We start from the raw sequence: 19436 nt of genomic DNA, 5'->3' as shown, positions 1-19436 counted from the left end.
TTTAAAACATTATCAGAACCCCCAAATCTGTTGTGTTGGATTCAATCTAGATGTGGCGGTGGAAAGACGGTGGAAAGAAGATGGGTTTTAGATAAACATCATATTAATGAACATTAATTGCATACGACCACCTTTTCAACCATCAACTTTTTATCCACCGCCTTAGCTTTTAATTTTAACCTAATTTTGCTTAGGGAAAAATATTTTATTCCTTGCCTAAATTGCTGAGAGCCAATGACAAGGTAAACAAATTGTATTTAAATATTTTTTTAAAATATTTTAATTGATAAACTTCTAATAGAACTTAGGATTTGGAAAAAATAATTAAAGTTGAACTAGTAGCATCTGACTGGCCTTTAGGCAGGAACTAAAAAATCCAATTTTTTTTTGAAAACGTATATTTTATCAAATAAAATAGATATAAAACTATTCAAATAACCTGTCTTCATTAGTTTTTAAGACAAAACTAGTTTAGAAAATAATTTTAATTGGTTTGAGATTTCCCAGCAATTCAACTTTATCGGCCTCGGCTTTCTGGAAGATCTCATTTGAAGGCAATGGGATCCCTCTGCAACTTTCGTCCTTCCCTTAGAATCAATACCATTCACACCAAAAAACGAGTCTTAAATCCCTTCAATGTACCTAACATTAGTACAAGACTTACGAGAACCAGGAATCAACCATCATGTTTGGTGCTTGCACAAAAAAATACCAACAATGGAAGAAACCCAGAAAAAAAGCCAGGAGGTAGCGATAGTTCTCTCAATGTTGGGAGCAACGGGATTTTGCCGAAGAAGGAAAGGGTAGCACGGAGTAAAAGGGGCAAGAAATATCAACGGCCAAGTGTTCTGGGAGAAACTTTTGCTATAGTTTTTGAGATTTCGAAGCTTTTGGTTCAAAGTTGTATCTATACTTTACTGAGACTGAAAAACTCAATAAAGTTTCAGTTTAACCGGCAGAATTTGAAGGACTTAGGTGTGGGCTTGCTCTACTTTCTTGTTGAATTAGTTTTCTTCTATCCTATCGATTACAGCTGGGAAATATTTTGGTTCGTTCTGGTTAATGTTCTGAAGTTCGTTGTTGTTCTTTGGATTGTCTTCCACGGCTATATTTGGCTGACCGCGTAAGGTATTTATCTATTTTTCATGCTTTATAGTCACCAGAGATAAGAATGTTGTACATAGTATTTTCCTGCATTTTGTAATAATTTCTTTTTTGTCGGCATTTAATTGAAACAAAAGGTTGGGTGCACAGATTCGAAATAAATAATTTAAACGTTCAAAAAGCTGATAAAAAACAGACTACAAAGAGAACAATTCTTCAATGCACTAGATTATTCACAAACAATTTTACTGTCAAAATGTCTTGTAAACTGTTGTGCTGATGGGCTACCTTGTATGAATCTGTATTCATTTGCTATACATGGTCGTGTTTGTTATTATTATTTAGTTGCCATTTTATGCGCAGGCTGTACTTTATAAGCGGTGTCATTCAAGGCTGTTGATTTAATTTTAAAACTGATTGATGTCAGGGCTTAAATGCTAAAAATTGATAGTCAGGCTGCCCATCTACCGTGAGATTTTCCTGCTGGGATTAGTCACCGGTAGGTGTACTCGTCACCAGGGAATATATACACATTTTGGGGTCTAGGGATTATGCTTAACTATAAGAGGAATCACTCCAGCCTTGCATATTGCACAGTCCTGGCATATATTCGATTTTTTGTACAAGTAAAGAGGGTTTGCACTACACAATTGGATGCTGGCTCGAAATGATGATATTTTGGTATGTGTGCCTGAAATACATCCTGGATCAGAGTAGGAAATTGGTACGTAAAAACCCCAGGTGTCATGAAACAACCACAACTTGGGATATATGTCTTTAGGAAACAGAACGAAATGATAGGAACGGGCATCAGTAGGCATGAAATGCATTAAAACAAACAAACAAATGTTGAAGTTTTACCTTAATGCCTGATATAGGTTGCAGAAAATTGCATTTGAAACAGGTTCTACTCCTCGAAAGCATTTCCAGAGTTTGTATCTATCTGAGAGGAAGCATTTGGTACTTGGAAACATTTTCTACATTCGGAAATACAACTGGCCTTCTGAAAATGACTCCTAGGATTTATGGTGGTCCCTTCATCATGAGGATGTTTCCAGGATCTCCACGGGTTGTTTCCTTAGCATCTTGGATATATGGGGATCCTCATAAATTGGTTGGCTTCCCCTGGCCCATGTCAAGAAATACATAATTTGTTTTAGAAACTCTTTTGTAGCAAATGGTAATTGATTAGCCATGGAGCCCATCCGTACCTAAAATTTGTTCAATTGTTTAGTCTGTGTCTGTATGGTATATTGTGAGCAGGCCTTACTGCAGTGCGTCAATATGCTAGTTGACAGGTTAAACTAAATTTGATCAAGCACATTTTTTATTTCTGTAGATGAATACAGTAAATCTGTAACATTTCCCTTTCATGTTTTGGTATCGGAGTATTAAAATGTATTTGGCTTGATATATAGACATGTTTTATCCGGACAACTTTTATCTTTGGTTACCAAATATACATGGAAATTGATGCAGGAGCATCAAGAACTGTCTGATAGATAGTGCTGCATCCCCCAAAAGATGATTTCATTTATTTTTGTTTTGTTTATTTTCTTTTAGTTTGTTTGTTGCAGGTGAGTCTCTGATTCTTGAACTCGGCACTTAAGAGAATTTAATTCCAAAAAAATAATAATTTGGTTGAGCAATTTAATATTCCAAAGTTCAATTAACCGGAGAAACAAAGGCTATCCATTGTTCTTTTATTTTTATGGTTTTCAAATCAAGATATTGCTGATTTATAAAGTGGGTCATTTTATATGCATGGTAAAGAACTATTGTACGCTTGAAAGTTCAATTCCCAACCTTTGGTTGTGGCCGGTTCATACAAATTAAGTTATATAGGAGGAGTCGATCTCTGGAGGAGTTACATATTTGAATTTCAGCAGGAGTTGCATTTCCAGATTGCTAGCAAGTGTTCTTGTAAGAAACCCATGCCCCTATTTTGGGTTTTGGGTATATAAAAGGTATGAAGAAAAAGAAGAGTAGAATGCCTGGTTGAAAAGAAGGGAATGTGAAGAAAACGGCGAGGAATTGAAATTGCAAAGGTTTTTTGGGCATCTCCGTCCAGAAAAAAAAAGGTCTCTTGGAGGTTTTGATGTGAAATAAACTGTTACTTGCTGTGTGGCTGCAAAGATCAAGAACTCTAATCAACACTCCACTCGATTTTAGAGTTTGATCCTTTTCCTGGATCAAATGATACCAGAACACAATGATTGGCTGGGTTGTGCTTTGAGAATTTTCTGGTTCCACTTCAATAGAAATAAGACTGTGTAGAAGGTGTAGAGTTCCTCCACTGAGAGAGTGGGTAGAGAAAGCATCTTCCAGGGTTTCTACTAAAGATAGTTGTGTATTTGAATTTTAACCCATGATTGTAGATTAAGAGTGAGAGGCAAGTGTTTGACAAAATGTCAAACAGAAAAAACTAAAAGATTTTCTTGAAAAGGCCAATTGAGTGGGCAGCTACAAAGCAAAATCAAAGGAATAAAATCCTTGAGATGATGGTAGACATACATTTGAGCTTGGATAGGTTGGAGGGTGCGCAACATGAATTAGTAGTAGATGTGATCAAAGATGATGGGAAATGCCATGCAGGTGACATAATGATAAAAAGAAAGTGTCGATGATATAAGAGGAAGATATAGAAGATATTGTAGTAGCAAACACATCTCTTTTTTGAGGCTTGGAGGTAAGAATTGAAGTTGCAGCAGAAATAATTTAAGAGGACAAAGGCATGAAAAATATAGGAGTAAAATTTCATGAGGAATAAGTTGAAACAACAGAATCAAAAGAGGTATTATTTAATTTTCTGGTCATGTTGATGTTGATTATGATGCTGATTTATATACAAAAGAGATAGATGAAGTTGAAATGGGCTTTAATAGTCCAATATTTGACAAATAAATTAATGAAGAAGACAATCTTCTAGGTTCCATTTGGTTCATGGAATTGTAGAATTCTAGATATCTACAATACTCAGATTAGCTAAATCTGTCATTTGCAAACCTAGTAGAACCATTTGGTTCACTTGGAAGATGAGTGGGAAGATACATTTTCTTCATTTGGTTCCTGAAGTTGGAATTGGAATTTGTTGGTTAATAGTTTGTTCTCTTAATAATTAGATAATCTTGACTCATTGATACCCAATGTTTGGAGAAACAAAAGGATGTTTACCAACAAATGGGTTAGTGTATTTATCTTATCACTGCCCTCTAAAATGATTAGGTACAGCTCCCTATGATTCTTGCAATAATATGCAATTAATATGTCTTTATGTGATAAAAAATTCTTGATATTATAATCTCTTAACTTGAGAGCAGTAAAGGATAACCAAGTTGTTTGTAGGTACAAACAGCTCAGGCAAGATGTATATGAATAACCTATCACACTCAATGGAATGACTGTAGTAGATTATTTTGATATTCTCTAACTTCTAATTTTATTCTAAATGCATTTACCCACCTATATGCAAAAGTTGGAAAGAAAGAATTATACATATGAAGGCAAGTAGAATTGCTTTGTCTATTAGCCTTGAATGAAATGGAATTCAACAAATATCTAATAGATTCACATATATTATCCTTCAATTAGATTATCTAACATGTATGAAACTATCAAGAGAAGAAACAAAACCATATATGAAACAATTACTGAACTGCAAATATCAAAATGAAGTGGAATCCATTTGATTATTTACAGGATCATACACAATTGTCTTTCAATTCTAAGTGCAAAGCTATCTAATGCGTGGACTACAAAACATGGAAAGAAAAGAAAATACTGTAAATGGAATTACAAAACCATTCCCTCTCAAGTTTGTCGACCTTTATTATGTCACAAGATATTACATTTATAGTTTGTTGTTATCATTTCTAAATTTTGGTAGAGCCACAGTCATATAGTAGAGAATAAAATATGGAAATATCCAATTTGTATTGTGATACGAGCACGTGCTATCTCTTCTATTGATGATATTGAATCCATGATATTTCTGAAAACACACCATGATTGTTCATCTTCATGCAGTCCTAGAAAATCCTGTGAAAAATTGTTTATTCTTCATTTTCTGTCTTTTCGCGCCAAATCCATATATTTCATATTTTAACGGTCACTGCATTTTCAAATTCTGGCCATCGTTGAGACTTTCCTTTATGGTTTCCATCATGGGTCCACCAAGTACACGTGTCTTCTTGTCGCTTTGACTAATTTCTACGCATCTCTCCATAGCTACATGGCGAGAAGCATTGATCTTTTAAGATTTGATGATGCTTGCAAAATTGACCCACCTCTGTCACTGTTAGAGAATCTATCCAATCAGAATACGCCAATCTGGAACCCATTTACCTTTTGCAGCTCACAAATTGAATTTGGCCCCACAGTGCCACATGTCGAATTGTCGCTAAGTTGCACAAAATAACGATCAAGCAACTTCATGTAGCGAGATAATGACATTTGTGGATCTCTTTCTGATTTGATAGTGATAACAAAACGATGTCAGCTCTCTTTGTTTTCATGGTGCGGGTCCCCCTTTTTGACTAGGCACATCATGGCGAACAGTTGGCACCATTCCATTGCTTGGAGAATCTAACATTGACTTTCTTTCCTTTCGCATAAATTATCAAACGAGCATCTTTATATAGTGACATTATGACCTCCGTAGATCATCTTTGATCTGACGGCTGAAGGCATCTAGCTTTCGTTTAATATTTGAAACGGTTCCCAATATGACAAGTAAGCATCTAACTTTTCAACTAGCCAATAGCACGCTTTCTTTTGTTCAATTGACTTTTCAACTTTGGTCTTTGCCACCTTTGACTTGTTTCTTTTGCCATTTCTGCAATTTTTAAGCATTCATTCTCTGAACTATTCTCACGATCTGTATATCAATCTTTAGCTTTAGTCTTCAATGTCCTCTTCTGTATTTGCTTTGTATATATTTGTGAAAATGCATCCTTCTCTAGATATAGATCCTTGACCTTGAAATTAGAAACTTTCAAAGATGAAGAAATGCTGTCATAAAGAACTGCTCCTTCACATGGATCTTGTATTCAACATGATTAAGAACAAAAATTATGAATCATTAGAGATATTCAGATCTTCTTCTCATCAGGAAAATGCATAACAAACCCTCCCAAAACCTAATTACCTAGTCAAGAAATAATATATTGCTCATATGATTTCCTGCATTAGGTTGACTCAAAGGGAGATGAGAAGAAAGACCATTATGAGGGAAAACTAGACTCAAGACTCAAGACTTTAACTTTTGACTTGACTCAAAAACCCTAAGGCAAGGGTATAGACTTAAACTTGGGCAACAAAACTACGCTAAGAAGATCAGATCAAAACGCTTGCTGAAAAGCTAATTTCAAGTTCTGCTCGGTATTTGTGGTGTTGGAGGAGTGGAGGAAGTCGAAGAACTCAGGATGTGTGGGTTGACGATAGAGAATTTTTTTGCAATGACCAAATTTCTGCCCCTATGTCTATTGCCACGCCTTCGAAAGAGCTTCAAATTTGAAGGAGGGAAGGGGATGGTGAAGGAGGCGCTTTAGAGGATCACCGAGCAATGCAAAGGGGCTGATTTTGTCCCATTTGTGGAGGCATTGCGAGAACTATGAATGAAGAAATATGAGAATGGGGATTCCATCGTTTGCTTGGATGGAGGATCAGCTGGTCCCGTTCTCCATTGGGGAGTTTTGGATATAGCAGAGGTGATAGCCATGAGTTTAAATTAGTGGAAAAGTCTTGAAGGACACGGTGTTTGAAGGATTTTTTTACCTGTAAATGCAGGAGAGGGTAGAGTTTCTTCATTCCTCTTTCCTTGCTAAGCAGAAACAACAGCCATATATTAAAATTACAAGACAAATTCAATACAAAATAGGTTAGCAAGTAAAGTATCTTCTGAAACCAATCAACTGACTAAAATGTTCGAGGAAAAAGATATCCATCCAGTTTACTCAGAACAGAAATCGAGAGAAAGGGCAAAGATTCACTTTTTACACTGTAGAAATGCAAAGAAAGCTACGGAGAACTTTTAGATCACAAACAATTCAATGAGAAAGAAATCTCAGAAAGCAGATTTGAAGAAGATGCATGCAAATCTGCTCGCTGTTGTCTATTATTAAACAATGTAATGTTCTGACAAACGTCTATTATTAAACAATGTAATGTTGTGACAAACGAATGTGAGAAATCAATAAAATGTAATTATTTCCAATCCTCAAAAAAGTGGAATTGAAATTCTTTTTTCAATTTCAGGTATCTAGACGGAAGACTAGTATTCTGAATTTGAGGGAAAATTAGAATTCCAAAATTCTAATTCCATTTTGTCATTTTGGACACAAACACAAAATTTTACAAATCCAGAATATGCAAATGCTAATTCCAGTCTAATTCTAGAAACCAAATGTACCTCTATTGAAAGAGGAGATACAAAGATTAGGACTATTTGAAGGGAAGATGATAACTGGCAAAAGGAAAGAGGTTGCAGCAGTGTAATATCCTCAGATATTCTCTCCAATTTTTTTACCGCAAATTTTTTTAGAATATAACAGATAAATTATGGAATAAAGACTGGCAATCTTAACCAGTAAATGCGCATAGAAAATACTGAAAATGTTATTGCCTTATAATATTCAGCAATACAATAACAGTCCAATCCTCAAAACAGTGATAACAGTCAGATTTGATAACCAAAAATGAATCTAAAATGCAACTGTGAACTCTGTTGCGAATTCACCACAGCTGATGAATCGGAGCTACATCCAATCCACCAAGAACCTGAGGGTTTGCATTCTCAGATCCTAGAATGAAGTTGACACCTCCTTTATTTCTCCAAAAGAAGTCTCAAACTAAATCAATATCCAAACATGCCCAATATGAACTCCTCATCCTTCATTTATGCTCTAAATGGTGATCCTTCAGTTATCCTTCTCCAGTCCTTTCGTCTTTTTCCCTCTTGTCACCTTAACCCACTTAATAATATCAATTTGACCCATTTATTAAATTTGCATTAAGCTTCCTAAAGCCAAATTTGATATTTTATGAATTTGACTTCAGAATTTCTAATGTCCAAAAAAAAGGAACATTTCAAGTCCTCCCTCAAGCAATCGGTGCCAGGATCCCATATAAATCTGCAAGTAGCTCTGTAGGCCAAACTGGAAATTACTGCTACACTCATCTGCTGCACTTCTCTGATTAAAGCTGCTCCATGCCTGAAATTGTGCAACCATTTGTCGATATGCTGCTGAAGTAAAGCATCAATCATACCAATATTAGGATCCCACACTGTTACACTATCACAATTATCAGATATGAGAAGATATAAATGTCTCGAGGAGCTATTAATACTGGACAATTCTCCATCTATGAGTGATCTTCCATGGAAATGCATACTAATTTCCATCATAATCATCCATCCTAAACTACTGGTGAAGATATCAAACTGTTCAATCGCTGATATCAATACCAAAGGTGCAGAGAGGCTATACATTTCGTCATCAATCTGAAATACACCTGGGCATATTGTTGTCATGAGTAAAGAAAGGACTAAGAATCCATCCCCTATGATCAAATTATAACTCCCATCAATTCTCAACCAAGATCTATTTAGCTGGTGAAGCAAGGAGTCTCTCCAACTCATGTGTAAGTTAGAAACTAAAACCATGTGTAAGCTGATTGGACAATGAGAAACAGTGTTAAATCTGAAAATTGGATCACCACACCAATCCTGTGAACCAAACTCACCGCTAGGAACTACGATTGGGTCCCACATCCTCTAGTCAAGATCATCCTCATCACGGAGATCAGAAAGTTCTTCAGTATTCAGCTCAAAGAGTGGATTATCAAATGTCTAGTCAACATCCACCTTGAACAAAGAATTCAATATGATCCAAATCTTTGTTACTTGATCTCTTGGGCAGCTAGCCAAGTCCTAAATCTGCTGAATGCTATCAAGTTCCTTAATCACTTCTTGAAAAAACTCATGCCTTCCTTTATCCTCTTGTTCCAATCTGATTTTCTGCTTCACGAAGAGCAACCAGTGTATTATCCAAGGCCTTTTGAGCAACATTAAGCTCCTTGTTGAGCCCATTAATCTCATCCTCTTTTTTCTTTAATCGACCAACATAATTTTCAGCAACCTTAAAGATGTAGTTACTCTCTGAAAGTAGGCATAAATAATCTGATTTCAACGATTCCAATGCTACTTTAACTGCATGTAAATCAACAATATGAGAATCTCTTTCCATTCTCATTTGCCTCTTTTTCATTTGTGCTTTCATGTACAAATCCTCAACAATCGTGTGAGTGTCATTATAGCTCATTAAAGCCGCAACAATCATATCTTCAAGAACTCTCAACTGATTCTTCAAAGCATGCTTCTAATCACTGTCATATGAAAATGCTTTTTCCAATTGGGCATCCAAGTCACCATCATCCTGGAATGTCATCTTTGTTTGGTCCTCTAAATTGCTTCCATTCCTTAAAGAGTTGCTGCTATTAAGAGCACATGGTTTATTGCTCCTCACCAAAGGGTCATCAATATCATTGTAGGCCTCAAGCTCCTTGTTTGATTGATTTGTATGAAAGGACAAGGTTGCTGTCATGTCATTATTTTCTAGCCAATTCACATCATGCAAAGACTCCCAACATGCTCTCTCTTTGAGCATCCTCTTCAAAATGCTTGTCTATAACCACCTCAAAGTCAGCTATATGGAGAGTTGTATAACCAATACTTGTGTTAGTTTGTAGGGGCAAAGCTGTGAGATTTTTATCTTCTTCATTGCTGGCCTGAATTTCTTGGTTTGCTTTAACTTCATTATAATCCTCACAAATATGATTAGATGTCCAAGTTAGTTTATTTGTGAAACAAATATGTTCTTTTTTCATTTTTGGAGATTCCACAACTTGTATGCCTGCTGAAATTAACTGAGGTTAAGTCATAAACTTTTTGAATATGTCCAACTTATATTCATTTAGCTCCTCCACAAGCTTGTAAGCCATAGGTGAGATTATGTTCTCCCTTCTCCACATAGCCTCTAAATCTAATTTCAATTGCTTACATTTGTTATCATTCTCATCAAGGATTGATGGCATGATAGTTTTAATGCAAGCTCTCACATGGTCTAGTTGATGTTTTCTGCATTCCCTTAAGAAACATTGTAGCATTTGTAGAATCATTTTTTCACAGCCAAGATCTAACATGATGATGAAAAATCTGGTTTTTTCCATTAGTTCAAGAATCCTTACCTTCTTTACACAAATAGGGTCCTTGTCATCATGTAATCCACACAAGCTATCCACTATCGATTGTAGAACCTTCTCCAAGATGTTATCAACATAAGGTGCAATAGGAGCTGTTATCCTAATAATCTCACTCAAACAAGAGGCAACAGTAAGTTTCACACCATAGTAGTACGTAATAGAGTACTTAGCATTAGTTAAGCTTTGTTAGGTTGGGTAGTTAGGAAATGAGGGGATGTGTCCATTGGTTTTCCCAACCAACAGACCATTATATGAGAACTTTGAATCATGAATGATGTACTCATGTTTTGATAATCAATAAAAGAAATAACATTTCCTTGCTGCTTCATATTTTGGTATGAACAATAAATGTTTTGTTAGTACTATTGAATCTATGTTGTATTACATTTTTTATCTTGTAAGAATAACCATTCTAGATTTTGGTGTTGTTGCCTAAGTCTAAACGTGGAGGTTGTCAGTGAGGAAGGATGGATTAATGGGAAGACCCTTCCCACCACATATACTAGTAATGAACAATGACAGTGAAGAGAAGGAAATAACCAGAGAAGATTGATTGACACACGATCTAGTGATGGCCTGTGAAGTTTTTGTCGACTAGTACGTGCAAAGGGAAGCTTGTGGGAGAGTGGTCCTGGAGAGCACGGTACGGGACAAACTTTCGGTACCACCAACGGTGTATGAATCCGATCTACTTGGACAAATTCCTCGACTATTGGCAAGAAACTTGGTATGTGTGGAGGAAGAAAGAGCGAAAATAGAAAAAGAACGAAGAAGGCAACAAGTGCTCCAACAGTTCGCTGAAAAGACACAAGAATGGGAACTGGAGGAGTGTGATAATTCACGGAAGATAAATAGACACTAAACCAATTCATGCCCTTCATTCCAAACAAATTACCAAGGTGGGTGCTAGAGGAAGAAATCAAAGAAGTTGCCTTGAGGATGTTTTGGTAGGAGGGAGTGTCTCGTTAGGAGGGAACGTCTTGACATGAGGGAAAAATAATAGAAGAATGGCAATGGACAAACTATAACTCCCTGGATTCATAGGGGATGGCTCGGAGGACCCCACACGTCAATGTAAACAATGCATAACCATCTAGCAAGCAAATGGAGACTTGGGATATAGCTCTTGACTAGCATGTAGACTTGGAGGTAGGCAAGAGGAATATATAGAATAATCTCCATGCAGCCTTTGAAGAAGAATTCAAACTCCTTCGGGATGATGATGAAATAGTTACAAAGAGCTATAATACAAGACAAGGGAAGAATGAATCGGTCAGAGTGTATAGTATGAGGCTGAAAGAATTGATACAAAGCTTGACAACAAGCTTGCAGATGGATTGAAGAAAAGGTGGTTTATTGAAGGCTTGACGCTGTCCCTAAGGAAAAAGATGAAAATAGTTCCACCATCAACCTTTGTGGATGTGTTTACACGCGCAATGGATATAGAAAGTGAGAATAAAACCTCCAAGGCTAGAAGGCATGGAAGTGGAAGTGAAAGCTTAGAAGAAAGTGGAGATGAATCCAAGACCATCCAAGCTCTGAGGAAGGATATGATGTGATTAATGAAAGAGGTAATAGGAAGTAAGGAAGAGAAAAGAGGAGGGAAGGAACTATGGTGCATAAACTGTGAAAAGGAGGACTATACAAAAGGGACATGCTCGCAAAAAACATTTTGTGAGATCTGTCAGGTGTTGGGACACGTAATCAAAGACTATTTTTACAATCTAAAAGCACAAAATGCACAAGTATTCTTCACCTAGGGAGAACAATCCACACCACCCTCCACCCCTCCATGAAATGCAAATACAGAAGCCTCACCTAGAGGATATAGAAATAATAGGCAGGGGAGCAATAATAACAACAATAACAACACATCCAGGAAAGATATCCAATACGACTCTAAAGGAAGACTTATGATCCAATGTAGATAGTGCAATGATTGGGGACATTTTGCACCCGATTGTCAAAATGGAGGAATGTCGTGTAAATGGTGTGGACTAGGTAACCATGCGGATGCCAATTGCCCTAGACAAATTAGGGTGAACATGCCCGAGATTGTAGAACTTGAGAATGAAGTATTAGCCATCACAAAAATGCAAGCCAGGAAACTAGAATATCCAGATGTAGCTACAGAAAAAGAAAGATTCTAGGAAGCTAGAAGGGTCATTAGAGATAATATGATAAAGGAAGGAGAAGCAAGTATGGTTAAACCCCCAAACACCCAGCCGGTAACAAACATCATGAAAAAAGTATTGGAGACCACCATTCCTATGAAAATTGCAGATCTACTAGAAAATCTACCTTAGTTGCGAGTAGCAATAACACAAGGGGAAAGTATTAAAGGAATACCTTTTAAGGAAGAGAAGGAAGAGGAAATGTAAATAGGCAAAGAAACCAACACCTTGTTCACCATAGGAATGGGGAGGACATCGATAGTGGTGGAAATGGAAATATTGGGATGTAAACTATCTAATACTATTGTCGATGAAGGCTTCAGGGTGAACATCCTACCTGAGGAAACTTGGAAGGCAATAGGGAAACCTACACTTGGGCCACCTACATTCCAATTGGTGGGTGCAAACCAACACAAAATTAAGCCAATAGGAACCTTGATGGGGTAAAAGGTAGTAATTGGTACACAAAAATTCCTGTTGAACTTTATGACAATCACCTTGGAGAAGAAAGGGTATGATGCGTTGTTGGGAAGATGATGGATAGTGGTAGTAAAGGCTACTCGTAATTGTAAGTGGAATACCCTATCCATGGAAGTTGACAGTAGGAAGTATACAATAGATCTAAGGAACCAGTCGGTAAGTGAGGATCTCCTATCTGATTCAGAGGAGGGAGAAAGTGGAGAAGGAGTAGAACCAGACAAGGAAGAAGTACTCTAGCTTGGGGAGTGCTCAGAAGACGAAACTAGCTCTCTCAATGGCCTATTTCATTGGCAGATGGGGGACTATGAAGTATTCCAGCCGGAATGTGACATGTTACAAATTGAAGATGCGAAGCTAGAAGAAAGGTACTTGGAAGCCTATAAAGTAAAGGAAAATGGGACCATAAAATTATCAACTGTAGAGAATACTCCGATAATAAATCTCATTAATGGATCTAGATTAAAACGTTTTAAGGAAAGAAAGGAACTTGCTCTTGCCTACTTCATAAATATAAAAGATGACAAGGAGGAGGTCAAGAGGAAGGTTATAAAAAGAAAAATAAAGGACAACCACCCAAAAAGAAATAACGGAGACACAAAATGGTCATACCATGTGCAAGCAAATCCTTTAGGGACTAAAATAAATAGAGAAGGACAAAGGATCAAAAGAAATGATTACGTCCAAGTAGCCATACCAAGGGAAGTTACACAGTACTAAAAGGACACAACGGTACAGAAGGAGACAAAGCACGTGCAAGTGGCCGTACATCCAGATTGGGAGGAGGCCTTATGTCTAGCTTGGGAAAAGGTTGTACATCGAATTGGGAACGAGGTTGTACGTCTAGTTGGTGAGGAGGCCGTACTCCGAGAAGAAGAGGTTAGGAGGAGAGGGATGTACATTGGAGGAAGAGGAGCCGTATAGGAGCAGCTAGAGTGAGTAACGAAGGAGGGAAGTTTGGTATTGTATGGGCACAAAGAGCCAAGGGGGAGGTTGGAGCCAAAGTTTGTATGCGAGGGGATAATGTAGTACGAGAAGAGGAGGCCGAGTTTGGAGCTAAAACTCGTACGCAAGGGTATAGTGGAATTCGAGTAGAGGAGGCCAAAGTTCAATGTATGCAGGTAGGAGATCAAGCCCGTATGCAGGGGGAAGATACAACCCGTACAACAAGAGGAAGCGTACACACACATTCAACCATACTCACACTTGTTTCTACAGCTGTCGTATGCCATAGACAGGATAAAAGCTGGAGGGAGGTGGATAGTATACAATTAATAGAACAGGAACGTGGCATGTGGCAGTACGAATGAAAGGAAACCACAACTGGAGGTAGTAGAGGAACGATCTACTGCCACATAGAAGTAGAGGGTAGAAACAGTTGGGGGAAATAGCTGGAGAGTGGACAAAACACTACACCATACCTCTAGCTCACGAACAACCGCCTCTCATACAAACACTGGCAGACATGGAAGTTGTATTCCAAAGGACATACTTAAGAACTCTAGCAAGGAAAAGACTTGGCAACACGGTTGGCTAAGGAGTGGGAGATTGAAAAAGTTGCACTCATTGACAAGTGGAAGGCAAAAAATGCTGCCTTGGAAGAATCTTGGAAGATAGAAAAGGCTGCTTTGGAAGATAGAGTCACAACAATAGAGGCAAACAAAAGATGGACGCTTTTGTGTGTTCTACAAGGAGTTCGTGCCAACCAAAAGACAGTTGAACAAGATCTTCAGCGACTTTGAGGGGCTCCAAGCACAGGGATGCCTTCCCAATCCTCTTCTTGAAATCTAGGGTTTTTGTTTTGTTGGGTAGTCGTTTGGAAGATGATTTCTTTTTTTTGGGGGGGATAAATGTAGTATGTAATAAAGTACTCAACATTAATTAAGCTTTGTTGGGTTAGATGGTTAGTAAGCAAGGGGATGCGTCCGTTGGGTTTCCCAACCAACAAACCATTATATAAGAACTTTGAATTATGTATGATGTACTCATGTTTTGATAATCAATAAAAGAAATAACATCTCCTCACTATTTGGTATTTTGGTATGAATAATAAATGTTCTGTTAGTACTATTGAATCTATGTTGTATTACTCCGTGTATCTTGTTAGAATAACCATTCTACAACCATTTTTTGGATGTTTTAATATATTGGACTGCACTAAGGCAACTATTGAAGTCTGCAAGGCCTAATTCAGAAGCCTCCAATCAGATTGATCAATCTCGGATAAACATAATTCCAATTCCTCCAATTTAGGGAAAAGATCATGGGCATCCGGTGATTTCAAGGATTTCAATTGTAAACCAATTACGTAGAGCCAATTGCCTATTTCCTATTCTTTTTGCAAGTCTTGTAGCTGATTACTATTGAATGTATCATTAATTTGCTTTGAGAAAACATTGTTCTTCAGATTTTCCATTGTGTAATTTGGTCAAAGAGTTTGCATTTATTCACTATTGAATACCAATAGCTTTGCCAGTCACGTTAACTAAGTTAGTTGATTGCAGACTCGCAATACCTCTTGCAATATTCTCACCAAAAGAACTGCCATATGCACTAGATGAACATCCTTTGCTTCTACGAACTTAGTACAATCATTTATCCATCTTAGAAGAAACAGTTTGTGTGCTACTAGGAGCAAAATCATTGTTACTGATCTGAGATTTATTAACAAGCTGCTTAGTATGTGTTCTTTTTCTTGGATCGCTGTAAATGTAATTGTATTGCCTTCTTGGTATATACTTTCAAAAGACAATGATCTTATTTTTATATAGAGAAAGAATCCAGAGTAAACATGTTCCTTCATGGGACATGTCTATTCATTAACATAATGATAATTATAATAGTTATTTGTGTATATATATTAATCATTGTATTAATTTCTCTAATATAATAACACATGATTATATAAATATATAATATCTCATATATATATATATATATGTCACACACACACATATGCACTTTAGTCTCATAGTTTATACAACTGAAGTTGCTAAACATCAACATTCCCTCTTAGCTAGGGAGGATAAACAAATGACCATATATTACGTTAATGTAATATAAGAATATCTTTGATTAAACGATATTCAACATTTTGAGTTCACATTTGATATTCATGAGTATTGGCCTCCAGTATATCAACATATGATATTCACCAAATACACAGAGTAACATTTTGATGTCACATATGATACCATGGGTATTGGCCTGCAGAATATCAACATATGATATTCACCAATTACTCAATAAGGTTTGATATGACATCTAATATCATGAGTATTGGTCTTCTAGAATATCGACATATGATATTCATCAAATACTCTTTGAGTAATGGCCTCCAAAATGTCGAGATGCAAGATATTCACCAAGTATTGTGAGTAATGGCCTCTTGAACATCAAGTTGCATGATATTCACTAAGTACTCTATATAATGGCCTCCAGAATGTCAATTTGCATAACATTCACCATGTACTCAAAATGTTTATGAGGTATGTGCACACGCATTCTCATAATGTGTACTATATAAACATCCACCATGCGAAGTATAATCTATCATGATCTGCACAGACATCATAAGACATCTATCACCATAGAAAATTAAGTTATTTTAAGATCGCCACCTCTCAATAACTTATGCAAATACAAGTGATAATCATTTGGAAGTCGTCACTTCCTCATGATGTACACAAGAGATAGGCCCATTAAGGTCATACAGTCACACACAAGGACTTTTGAACTCCCTCTGAAAATCAATCATCTGAGCTCCTCAACCAAAGGTACCTTTGATGAAGTGTCATAATCTCTTTGAATTTGATATGGTCAAGATCTTCAAAGATCGACTAAAACATATCCTATATTTGCTCGTTTAGACAAATATTTCAGACTCCCTCTAAATATCAATCTTCTGAGCTCCTTTACCTTAGACGAAGTGTTAGGCTTCCTTTGAATCAATCTTCTTTTTCCTCCAATTGATAGTTATCGATGACATCCATGTCACCTTCTTTGGTGGCAGCAATGTACTTCCTTTTACACAAACTATGGGTCTTTATCTTTGATTACTAGGCAACATTCGAAACAAAAACTAAATATTTCATAACTTGTAAATATTTAATTCTTCCCTTGCCTGTAATAGAAATCTCTCACAACGTTTATATTAATTCTTCCATTATTTGTTTACCATCAACCATGTACTTGATGCCCCAATAAAAACAATATAGTCATCATCATCAGCTTTGAAGTATCAAACTCATCTACCAATTCCTCATTGCCTTTGTGATAGGTCCCTCTTATCCCATGATGCCCATACGTGTGCTATGTCTATGGGAATGATCTAGGCATTATATGTGTCATGCACTCTTTCCAAATATACTCAGCTTACCCGTTATTGTTACTATATGCCTCTCTTACTTTTTTCTCTCTTCATTTCTATTCTTTAACAACACGTATGCTTGACAATCAGTTGACATGGCTAATTTTTTTGTGTGAAAAGATCAAAGGATGTAGTCGAATTCGAATGCTATATGTACCTTTTGTTACCCTATGTATTTTGTCTTCTATTTACATGATGATTTCCACATAGGTCACCCTTTCAAGTCGTAAGATGCTGGTTATAGCTTTCATTCGATGTCAATAGTGGGTCCCTGCCTTTGGACTTCTTTGTGATTGATATCTTCATGGTGATTAGTCTGCCTAATTAGCAATGGATCGTGTTTTGTTTTTATTCTCTAAGGAGTAGATCACCATTCGGAGAATATTTGCTTAGATCTATTTTCACACAGCTGTTGATTCCACTCCCAACACATACAATAATCACAACAATTTGCTACATTCTGCTGGAAGTGAATATCCCAACAAAGCAATTATAGATTATATTCTTCCAGACCCTTGTATCGCTTCATGGTGCTCCTCGCATGGTGTTGAATGAAAAAATCAAATAGCATACTTCCTCTGTTTCTTTGGTGAGATATAACTGCCGCTAGATATCAAACAAGAACAAGGATTTTCCATGCTTATTAAATGAACAATTCATCCCAAGCAGTGTTTGGTACTATGATTGGGAATCGCTTGCATTAAATATTAAATGATGCTAAACTCCATATCATATAAAAATGGCTCGATGGAATATTTCAGTGAATTGGGAATGCATTGACACTAAATAACTCTTGAATACCTCTGCGCAAAATTTGATATTCCCAGACTTCAAAATCTGCTATGTGCATTATTAGTCTAAATGAAGAATTTGGCCCCAAATTTAATTAAATGGGAGGCTATCATCTTGGAAATGAGGCTATGATACCATGTTGTTTTTCTTGGATCGCTGCAAATGTAATTGTATTGCCTTCTTGGTATATACTTTCCAAAGACAACGATCCTATATTTAAATAGAGAAAGAATCAGCATGTCTATTCATTAACATAATGATAATTATAATAGTTTTATATATATATATATATATTTGTGTGTGTGTGTGTGTGTATCATTGTATTAATTTCTCTAATATAATAACACACGATTATTATATACATGTATAATATCTCACATAATAATATATATATATATATATATATATATATCACACACAAATATATATGTGCACTTTAGTCTCATAGTTTTTCCAACTGAAGCTGCCAAACATCAACAATATGCTAACTGTATGTCCTTTGCACTTTATTGTGTTTCTACCACTTATGGCTTGTCGGTTATGGATAAACACTGACACAACTAATGCTAGAGAGAGTCTGCACCACAATCCTCTGTTATAATGTCGTCTCAGCCTGTCATCTTCCCACAAACTACAAGACCATTCCTTTCATCCCAATAAATATAATATCAACCCTTGCAATCCTCAATATTCGGCTGCTTAAATAATAGAACTACTGTCGTTGAAATATTTCTAAAATATTATAGTCAAGATTAATTTCTTCCCCATCATTCACCAAGTTCAACATAGTCAGTCTTAGATGCCCAAATTCTCTTCGCACTAGATACAAGACTGTAATATTTTCCCGAACATTAATTTTCCAGGAGAAATCGTTTTATTTCTCATTGCCACTGGTGGTCACTGTTTTAACTTGTAATCTCCGACACTTGGCTTCCTTGACATGCTGTAAGAAAGAAGGAAAATGCACAGACACAAAAGACATTGAAAATTGTATAGAGTAGTTTCCTTTGCCCAAAGTATAACTTTTCCGTGATTAATCATCTTCAGTGCAATTTAATATTTCAAATCAGTTCCTTCAAAATTCTTTAGCAAGGTAGCCTATAAAATCTTCATTCACGAGACACTAATATGTATTGCTGATAACTTTGGATTTCTGTTCCTGATTACGAGCGCACAATATCTCTAGCATTATTATCTTTTCATTGGTATAAATTTTTGTCGATGAACTACACAAGGTTGCTTCCAAACATTATTCTCGG

At 36.5% G+C, this 19436-nt stretch overlaps 1 long non-coding RNA gene across 1 annotated transcript in view; it reads left to right on the top strand.

Moving 5' to 3' along the window:
- The first annotated feature begins 375 nt into the window (after window positions 1-375).
- LOC149577915 (uncharacterized) overlaps window positions 376-19436 on the top strand; it is a 95054-nt gene continuing 75993 nt past the window's right edge. The window contains exon 1 of the long non-coding RNA XR_016364022.1: window positions 376-1128. This is a non-coding gene — a long non-coding RNA (uncharacterized LOC149577915). The remainder of the gene's footprint in view (window positions 1129-19436) is intronic.

This window comes from Cupressus sempervirens, chromosome 1 (genome assembly GCF_028749045.1).
Source record: "Cupressus sempervirens isolate cs-2001-9-10 chromosome 1, ASM2874904v1, whole genome shotgun sequence".
In the NCBI taxonomy this organism is placed as follows: Eukaryota; Viridiplantae; Streptophyta; class Pinopsida; order Cupressales; family Cupressaceae; genus Cupressus; species Cupressus sempervirens.
The sequence above is the reverse complement of the archived record's forward strand: the minus strand, read 5'-3'. Positions and strand labels throughout refer to the sequence as shown.